Source organism: Bidens hawaiensis, unplaced genomic scaffold, assembly GCF_021521415.1.
Source record: "Bidens hawaiensis isolate Kalapana, Puna unplaced genomic scaffold, B.hawaiensis_p1.1 tig00012889_1, whole genome shotgun sequence".
NCBI lineage: Eukaryota > Viridiplantae > Streptophyta > Magnoliopsida > Asterales > Asteraceae > Bidens > Bidens hawaiensis.
This window is the reverse complement of record NW_027492075.1, coordinates 226,533-235,600: the sequence shown is the minus strand read 5'-3', so window position 1 is coordinate 235,600 and position 9,068 is coordinate 226,533. Positions and strand designations below refer to the sequence as shown.

Here is a 9,068-nt window from a genome sequence, read left to right as displayed (position 1 = left end):
AGAGTTGGTGGAAAGAAGAACTGTCCAAAACTCTGAAACGTCGTGCGATGGTTTCTTCTGACTGTGTCAGATCGTGCAGGAAGTTATGGTGACGTGACAGTACATGGTCATTCCAGACGCTTTTTCAGGCGCGTGGGCGCGATTTTTCGGGCGCGTGGCCGCGAAATTAATGGTATGCGTCCTGTCAACAGCTGTTGCCAGCTTGCTTTTTGCCACGTGTCATAGTTTCATTGCACCTTCGTTTTCTCTCTCTTCCGCATTAATTTCATCGCATTAATTGCGATTAGTATATAAAGGGGTAGAGGGTTCTTTGTAATCCACACTTTCACTCTTCTCTTCATCTTCTTTGCGATTTCCGGCGAATACTCACCTTTTCAGGCAAGCATTCTCCCGAAATCGTTTTCTTCTTCTTTTACAAGATGTCTCGTGATCTCGAATCTGCAGTCGATGACAAGAGTACTGCTGGCGAGTGCCAGTGTGCTCTGCCTGGCGATCTGTATCGGTACGTCGTCAGGAAGTTCATGCTCGAGTCTCTCGAGCCTGAGTTTCCTGAACCCCACCAGACGGTGTACGATGCCCCCAGAGGCAAGATCGGGGTATATGCTGCATTCTTTGTGTATGGGAATCTTAGGTTCCCATTGACAAAGTTTGTTTACCGTGTCCTCGAGAGGCACGGTGTTCATTTGACCGAGTTGCACCCCATGGCGATCGCCAAGATTCGCCACTTCGAGTGGGTGTGCCGGATTTTGGGCATTGAGCCCTATGTTGACCGCCTGATGACCTTCTATACTTGGAGGTGCATCCAGGGGTGGTACACGTTGACAACCCGGATTAAGGGTTTAAAGATCTGCGCGACCGAGCGCAGTCTTCGCTCGTGGAAGCGGGAGTTCTTCTTCATATCCGCTCGCGCCATCCCCATTGCCATGAAATTCAAGAACGGACAAGCACTTCCCAGCCTTCACGCCTCCAACTACCAGGAGGCGGAATGGTTTGCGAAGATATCTCGGGTCCAATCTCCGGTTTACCGGTTTGCGGAGTCCGGGATGGTGATGCTGGGGATGAGCCGGGTGTGGAAGGCTGCCGATGCGCAAAAGATCCCAATCGTCCTCGAATACGGTTCGAACTCTGTTCCTTACGGTATGCTTTGTTTCTTTTTGTTGATTTTGAATTTCTTCTAACTTCTTTCCTATTTATTTCAGAGGGGAACGACTTGCAGTCGCTCCTAAACCCGCGAGAGGCTGATGGTCCCGCTCGGATAGGTACTCGTGCTCTAGACGAGAACGAGTTGCCCATCCTAGAACAAATGGCGGATCGGTTCGTGGAGGTCTATCCGCTAGGCCATGAGATCCTTAGCGCCCGTCGGCCAGGTAAGGCGCTATTCGACCCTCGACCCCTCAATGTTGAAACCTCTGCTGGAATTCCTCTAATCGTTTGTTCTGATGAGGAATCCGCAGATGGTCCTCCGTTGGTGCGGAAGAAGAAGGCTGCCGGCGGGAAGGGGAAGGAGAAGGTGGCCTCCACTGCCGATCCAGCGCCTCGGTCTGACTCGGAGACCGAGAGCGAAGAGGTGGCGGGGAATCCCGGTGGTGATAAGATCACCATTCCGGAGGCTGTGACAACTGTCACCGAAGAGCCCAGGATGACGACGGTGACCGGCGTGAAGAGGCCGGCTCCATCGGGTTCATCCCCGCCCGTCCGCACTTTCAGGCTCAAGAAAACCCGTAAGTACAACTTCCTTTAGCTTTTATCTTCATAGTTTGACATCGTTAACACTTTTCTTCTTTACGCAGGCGTGGATGTTGACGCATTCCAGGGTGGAGCGCAGAGGAGTACCTCTCCGCCAATGACGGTAGGCTTGGTCAGCCTACCTGAGGCGTCGACCCAGGCGCCTGCGCCTGCTTCCGCTGGTTCAGTTGCTCACTCCTTTGAGCCGACTGTTCCAGCTGAGATGACGTCACCGCCGGCTGTGAGTGTTATTTTTACAGCATCCTTCACCGAGCCGGCGGTTACTATTGCTTCAGCCGCCGCGACGGCGACCGCGGCGGCTGCTACCATGCCCCCGCCATCGGCAACGACGGCCGATCCATCAGGTACGCATGGGGCTTCTCGCCAATCTCTGCTACCTTCCCATCTGCCTGACCTCTTGGATGGATTTCCCTTGGGTTCAGGTGATGGGTTCGGCGGCTATCGGCCTGTAATTGACCCTACAGGTGCGTAGGGTTTTTTTGGCCCATTTTTTATATATATATTTTCTTTATCATCTTTTCCTAACTGCTTTATGTTTTTTGCAGTGTCGGATTCCAATGAAGTGTATGTTCCACGATGGAACATTCGCCGAGGAACAACCCTTCGCACCCCTGTGGAGTGCGTGGAATGGGCTCGTCACGCTGCTCCCAGTGGTGCGTTGGGGGAAGCCATGGCTAGCTACCAGGAGGGTAGGCTAACCAATGAGCTTCGGGTTCTCCTGGCCCGGATGCAGCCGCGTGTCGAGCTGCTTTGTCGTGAAAACGACAAGTTAAAAGCGGCTCGCCTTAAAGAAGTGGCTCAGGCGCGGGCTGTCCGGGAGGAGAACCAAAGGCTTTCCGCCGTAGCTGCGGAAAAGGAGAAGGCCTTCAAGGCCCTCGAGGTTGAAGTTCAGGCACGACTCGAGGCCCGTTCCAAGGCTGCCCAAGCTGTTAATGAACAGCTTCGGCTGGCTAAGGAAACTGCAAGGAACGCAACCGAGAGGGCCACCAAGGCTGAAGCTGTTGCTGAGCCTCTACGCATGGAGAATGAAGAACTTAAAGCCAAATTAGAGGCACTCCAGCAGGCTCATGATGCCTTGGCGATGGAAGACGCCAAAAAGCTCCAGGAGATCTTGGACCAGAGGGGGGTGCTTGACCATACTGAGCGGAAGCTAAAGGGCGTCGAAGAGGCTGCGGCTAAAGAAGTGTTGCTTGCCAACCTCAACAAGAGTGAAGCCGAACGCGCCCGTAACGAAGCTCAAGCTGCCCTCCAAGAAGCTCTGGTTGCCAAGGAATGGCTTCTTCGAGAAGCGTTGTCTCAGGTAATCGTTTCTTGTCTTTACGCTTTTCTTTGTAAATAGAAAAGGTTTTGACACTTGTATATTTTCTTTTGTAGGTTGTGCATCGGGTCTTTGCTGAGACCTCTTATGATGATGCTATGAGCGCAGCCCTCAACGCTTCTCACGAGGATGGAGAAAAGGTCGGCTTCCTGCTTGGTCTAGGGTTCGTTGAGAAAGGCATCCCGCCTTCCAACTTCCCTTTGTACAATGTTGATACTGAAGCTGTTTACGACCAAGCAGTGAATCAGTACGCCGCCTTCCCGCATCCGGTGGTGGAGAAGGTGAATGAAGTTGCTGCTGCTGATGATGGGCTAGCTATCCTTAAGGCTTTCCTTGAATTGCCACGCTCTACCGACGGTGCTGGTCCAAGTGGAAGTGGCCCTGAAGCCTGATCCTGAAGATCCCTTCCCACTGCTAGGATAGATTTAGCCTGTATAGATATATTTTCTTGTAGGCGGGTAGTTACCCGGCCATTCTTGTAATGAATCATTGTGAAATATAAATCTTTGTGCGGGTAAGACCGCTTCTTTTATTGGATTCCTTGCTTTTATAAACGTTATATGACTTGCATACCTTAAATTAGCAATTTTCCAAGTGTAGAATAAGTTAACCTTTGAACGTGGTAGATAATAGGTTGAAGTTTTGCTTCCTCTTTCGTGATTGTGCGGGTAGGACCGTCACTTGCACTTAGTAGGATGGCTAAACTTTACCTGCGTCTAACCTGCGTGTAGGTTTTCCTCATCTTTTCTGAGGATAAGTTAACCTTTGAACGTGGTAGATAATAGGTGTGAAGTTTTGCTTCCTCTTTCGTGATTGTGCGGGTAGGACCGTAACTTGCACTTAGTAGGATGGCTAAACTTTACCCATATCTGACCTGCGTGTAGGTTTTCCTCATCCTTAGAGATTCTGTTTTGAACCGTTCGACGCGCGGTTGTCAATAGGTTAGTGTTCAGTTCCCTTTTTCATGATTAATGCGGATAGACCGGCACTTTCATTTAATGGGATAACTGAACTTTTCCCCTTCAACTGACCTGCGTGAAGGTTTGTCGTTTTTTGGGTTTATGCGGGTTTTGCCGCCTTCCCCACGCAACGACTTCACGTAATTATGCGGTGAAAACCGGCATATCCGTGTTGAATAAATTTTAACCGTTCGACGCGCGGTTGTCAATAGGTTAGTGTTCAGTTCCCTTTATCATGATTTATGCGGATAGACCGGCACTTTCATTTAGTATGATAACTGAACTTTTCCCCTTCAACTGACCTGCGTGAAGGTTTGTCGTTTTTTGGGTTTATGCGGGTTTTGCCGCCTTCCCCACGCAACGACTCACTTATGTATGCGGTGAAAACCGGCATCAGTGTTGATAGTTCATAAAGTATAAATGTAAAATCATCAGCGTCGATGTTTTAAGGAGAATCATTTCCATTAGAAGTGGCTCTTGGCCTTTTCTTTACAAATTTGGAATTGATTTACATGCAAACTGTGTAATTGAGCTCCCTTCCATGTTGTTGGGATGGGAGTGCCATCGAGCCGATACGCACCTGGTTCGGGATCTCGTTCTTTACGCAGCATGTAGTCTCCACATTGAAGCTGGAATTTTTATTCGTGTTTTCCCCAGGCTGGGGTTCTACACGCATCAGCCTGCTCAGCGTTCATTGCGCCACGAGGTGCGCGAGCGTCCCATCTCTGACGAATGCTTCGACCATGTCCTTTACGTCTATGCATTCTTCAGTGTTGTGGCCTTTTGTCCTGTGAAAGTCACAGTATTTGCTTCGATCAGCATTGTGACGATGTCGGATTATTTGAGGCTTTGGCCATGGGAGCTCCTCGGTGGCGAATATCTCGGTGACGCTTTTGGTGAGCGGCGTCCATCTGGAGTTCTTATTTGGCTGTACGTTATCCCTTCCGCCTAACCGATTTTGCAAGCCGGATGAGGTGTCAAAGTTTACCCTTGACTGCCAAATGCCTAGCTTTCGCTTTTTGTTTAATCGGGCGGTAAGGACGTTGTCTTCCCTTGTTTTCTGGGTGTAGAGGTTTGTGCTCTGTGGGAGATCTCTACCCAGTTGCTTCTCCGTTTCCGCAAAGCGTTTTGCTGCTGTCATGATGGCATCCCATGTGGATGGCATGCCATCTTTACCCGTTAAGGTGCGGATGAGCTCTGGGTCGTTCGCGCCCTGAATAAAGGCAGCGCGAACAAGATCTTCGCTAATGTTACCCAGACTTAGCTTCTTCGAGTTGAAGCGAGTGATGAAGTCTAGCAAAGATTCATCTTTTTCTCGAATGCACTTGAGGATTGTCCATTGCTCCTCGGTATACTTTCTTTGCTGGCTGAAGTGTTGGCTAAACTTCTGTTGGAAGTCAGCCCAGTCGTAGATGTGGTTGACCGGTAGACGATCGAACCACGCTCTAGCAGCCCCGACAAGCGTCATTTGGAACATGTAACACCACGTGGGTTCCGTCCAACTACTGACGGTTGCCCCCGCTATGAATCTGTTCAAATGGTCATCTGGGTCAGATATACCATCATATGTGCCTATGCTGGACATTTGTTTGGCACTTTTTGGGGCGATTGCTTCCGCAATGTCCCTTGCAAATTTGGACGTTCCCGCATTTGCAACGTTTGGTCTGAATGTTTTGGAGAAGTCTCGTGGACTTCCACCTGTGCCTTTTGGTTTGAAGGCTTGTCCAAAATGCCTTCTCGGTTGGGAGTCCGTTTCCTTACGCTTCCCTTTTGCCCTATGGCGAGGGTTCGCGTCGGGGTCGGATTCCTCCGAGTCATTGTCCAAGTATTGTTCGAATTCGTCGGCCTGTTGGACGGAACGCAAGCGTTCGTCCAACTCAGCTTGGAATTCCTTTTGACGTGCCTCCGCCCATGCCTTAACTTCATCGAGAGTTTGGCGGGGGAGTCTTGTTCGTTTTTCACACTGGGTATCGGTGAATCCCAGTGAGCGATTATTTACTGCACTTGCCCCAGCTTGGGTAACTGGGGTAGTGTTCGTAAAATTTACTTCACTTGCCCCGGCTTGGGTAGCCGGGGTAGTGTTTGTAAAAACTGTGTTGCCGGTATTCCCCCCAGCAACTGGGGTTGTGGTTACTGGAGTTTCTTTAACCATCTTAGAAGTTTGAAAAAACTGGAGAAAAATGTTCTAGCTTTATGCACGGATGGCGCCAATGAAGAAACACTAACCGGACCCCGGGCAGATTACTGGTAACCTGGGGGTTAGCTGTTTCCCACGAGGGGTTAGACCCTGAGAAGATGGTTCTTCTGATAACCTGCAAAACAGACACCGTGAGCTTGTCACTGAGAAGGGGGGGGGGGGGGTTCCTCCTTGTGACCACCCTCCGGCGTGAGAATCAGACTAGATTGCTCTTTAAATATAAGTGTATATTAAGAGATTGCTAGAGCAGATATCAGGTATAATATGATGATACAAGATAAGATATGTTGGTCATACCATTTGGGGTATTTATAGCCGAAGGTAGGTTTCCAAGGAGGTGTGGCCGGCTGCAACAGTGTTCCTGTTCCAACAGTGGCCTACGCACGTGCCCTGCTGGTAGTTGGTGGGTAGGCAGCGGCTGATAGTGACCAGGCCTACTGTGTACTATTCCTTTTCTACCAACTGCCGGCTATGCACGTGGTATGGCAGTAGTTGGTGAGTAGGCAGCGGCTAATAGTGACATACAGTACAGGAGCATGCTGCTCGCCATACTGTTGTCAATAAGCTGTCGTATCTTTAGTCAGATCTTTTTCCCATACCTCGTCAGGTACAGTACAGAAGATTTTCCCGTATCATACGGACTGGCTTACTTGGGCGGGAGTATTCCCCCTCCCGCCCTTGTGCGGGATTGTTCCCGGCTTTGCTCATTCCTTCAGGTGACACTGAATGATTGAGAGCTAAGTGCCTTGTGCGTGTAGCCTTGCTGCGCGGGTGGCCTTCCCTGATGGCTTGTATCCGAAGCTGCGGGAACAGGCGGAGTCCTTCACCATCGGGAGGCATTTCCTGCGGGAACAGCTTGCGTACTGCGCGTAAGGACGTCACGTCTCTGAGCATGGTTGGTCCTGCGGATCCAGTTGGTTTCTGCGCAGACGTCCCTCTTCTAGGTGAGTCTTGCGGGTCCAACTGGGCTCTGCTGGGACCTACCTCTTCAATAATAGGAACATATATTTTCCTTGTTTGAAGTACACGGAAATTAAGTCCTTAATGAACCAACGTCATCTGCTTTAAATATTTGTTTAAGTGGAATCCTTAGAAATTTCGAACCATGGCCATATTCGGCAATTTCTCCATCTAGCAGATTTGTAGTCGATGTAGAAGAGAGATGCGAGCAAGGAGTCCGCCCGTCCATATCTCGGCGTTGAGGAGAGTGGCCTCGTCTTCTGACTCTCTTCTGATGGAGAGAGTGTATATATACAATCGTACGTATTTAATATATGTATATTTAAAATTTACCAAGAGGTTTAACATCTAAACCAACTTTTGTGTGTTTCTTGTGTTCTGTTTATTTCTTTTCATACGCTTCCATTTATTCTGTTTTACACTTTTACTTTAATTTGAAAGCACATTTTTATTCTATTAACTCATATTAATAAATTTGAAAAGTTTAAAACAAATGACGTCTAAAATACTAGACATGCAGATTTCATTTCTGTATGATCATATAGTACAACCTTAACCCGTAAATAATAAACAAACAAACACCCAAACATATATTTCATCAACTATGACTAATGATCATTTAAGCACTAATCAAACCAGTAGACCCTACGGCTTTAGTCGACCCAAAAGTAACAGCCATTGCGACCCACCCTCCGATCAAAACCCTAAGCGTCGACTTCACCAACGGAGCCCTTCCCAACACCGCACTCAAACAACCGAACCCTACCAGCGTCACGCTCACCACCGCCACCACCACTGCCAACCTGACACGATAGTTTCTTATAAACGCTGCTGATAGTAGTGGCACTACCGCCCCGACTGCAAAAGCTGACGCTGATGCCAACGCAGCTTTTGTCGGGCTAGGTAAACTACTTTTCTTTTCTTTTATGAATTCATTACCATGATTTAAACCACTATTTATCTCTCTTTTAATTTGTGACATTTCAATGTCATACTGGGAATAAACGGATACGAATTCGCCAATAGCCATGCTACATGCTCCCCCTAGTAGGGTAGCGATCCCCGATAGGATCATGGTCTTAACGTCTTCACTAACCGCACCTATGCCCATCATTATGCTCGTGGTGGAAAGGAGGCCATCGTTAGCGCCTAATAGAGCGGCTCGAAGCCATTGAGCTCTCTTGGCGTAATCGAATGTTACTTCGGTTGCTTCTTGGGTTTGTTGGCTCTCAACATCTAGGTTGTTGGGTTTAATGATGATTGGATTTTCGGAGGTTTCGATTGTGTTGGTGGTTGTCATCGGACAAAAGGGTGATGATGAAATATGGAATTAGAATTGTGGAGAACACACGCCTTGTGTTCCCTTTTTATACACAAATGTCACTCGTTAATCAAAGATACGAGATAAAGTTATACTTATTACAATGGTATATTTATATCTTTATCATAAACCTATGTTCACAAGGAAAAGGTAGACTATTTAGTCCTTTTGATATATAAAAGGCTAAAAACCTTTTTGATTTTGGTTCAGTTTACTCGGTTTAAAATATTTTCTTTTGAAACCGAAAGCCGAATTCTTTAGAACGAGAAAACCCTATTCAACAGAAAAAAATAATAAGTTTTGGTTTATGTAAATGTTTCAAGAGATAAATTTAGAAGTTTAAACAACACAAGTTTTCAATATAGTCTATCAAAAGCTAACATACAAATTCGGTTTGAACTGAATTTAGAAAGTCGTATTCGACTAATAAATTGTAATATCAAATTGCCATTAGAAGTTACTCGATTAATATATGTATACTATGATGTTGGGCTATATAAATAAGAGCTCAAATATATAATGGTGTATATAAATTTCGATTATTTGGTTTGAATTGAATTGAGAATC

At 47.6% G+C, this 9,068-nt stretch overlaps 1 pseudogene; it reads right to left on the bottom strand.

Annotated features, from left to right (window-relative positions):
- Positions 1-7,536: 7,536 nt before the first annotated feature.
- Positions 7,537-8,496, bottom strand: LOC143542497 (vacuolar iron transporter homolog 4 pseudogene; annotated as a pseudogene).
- Between the last annotated feature and the right edge of the window lie 572 nt (positions 8,497-9,068).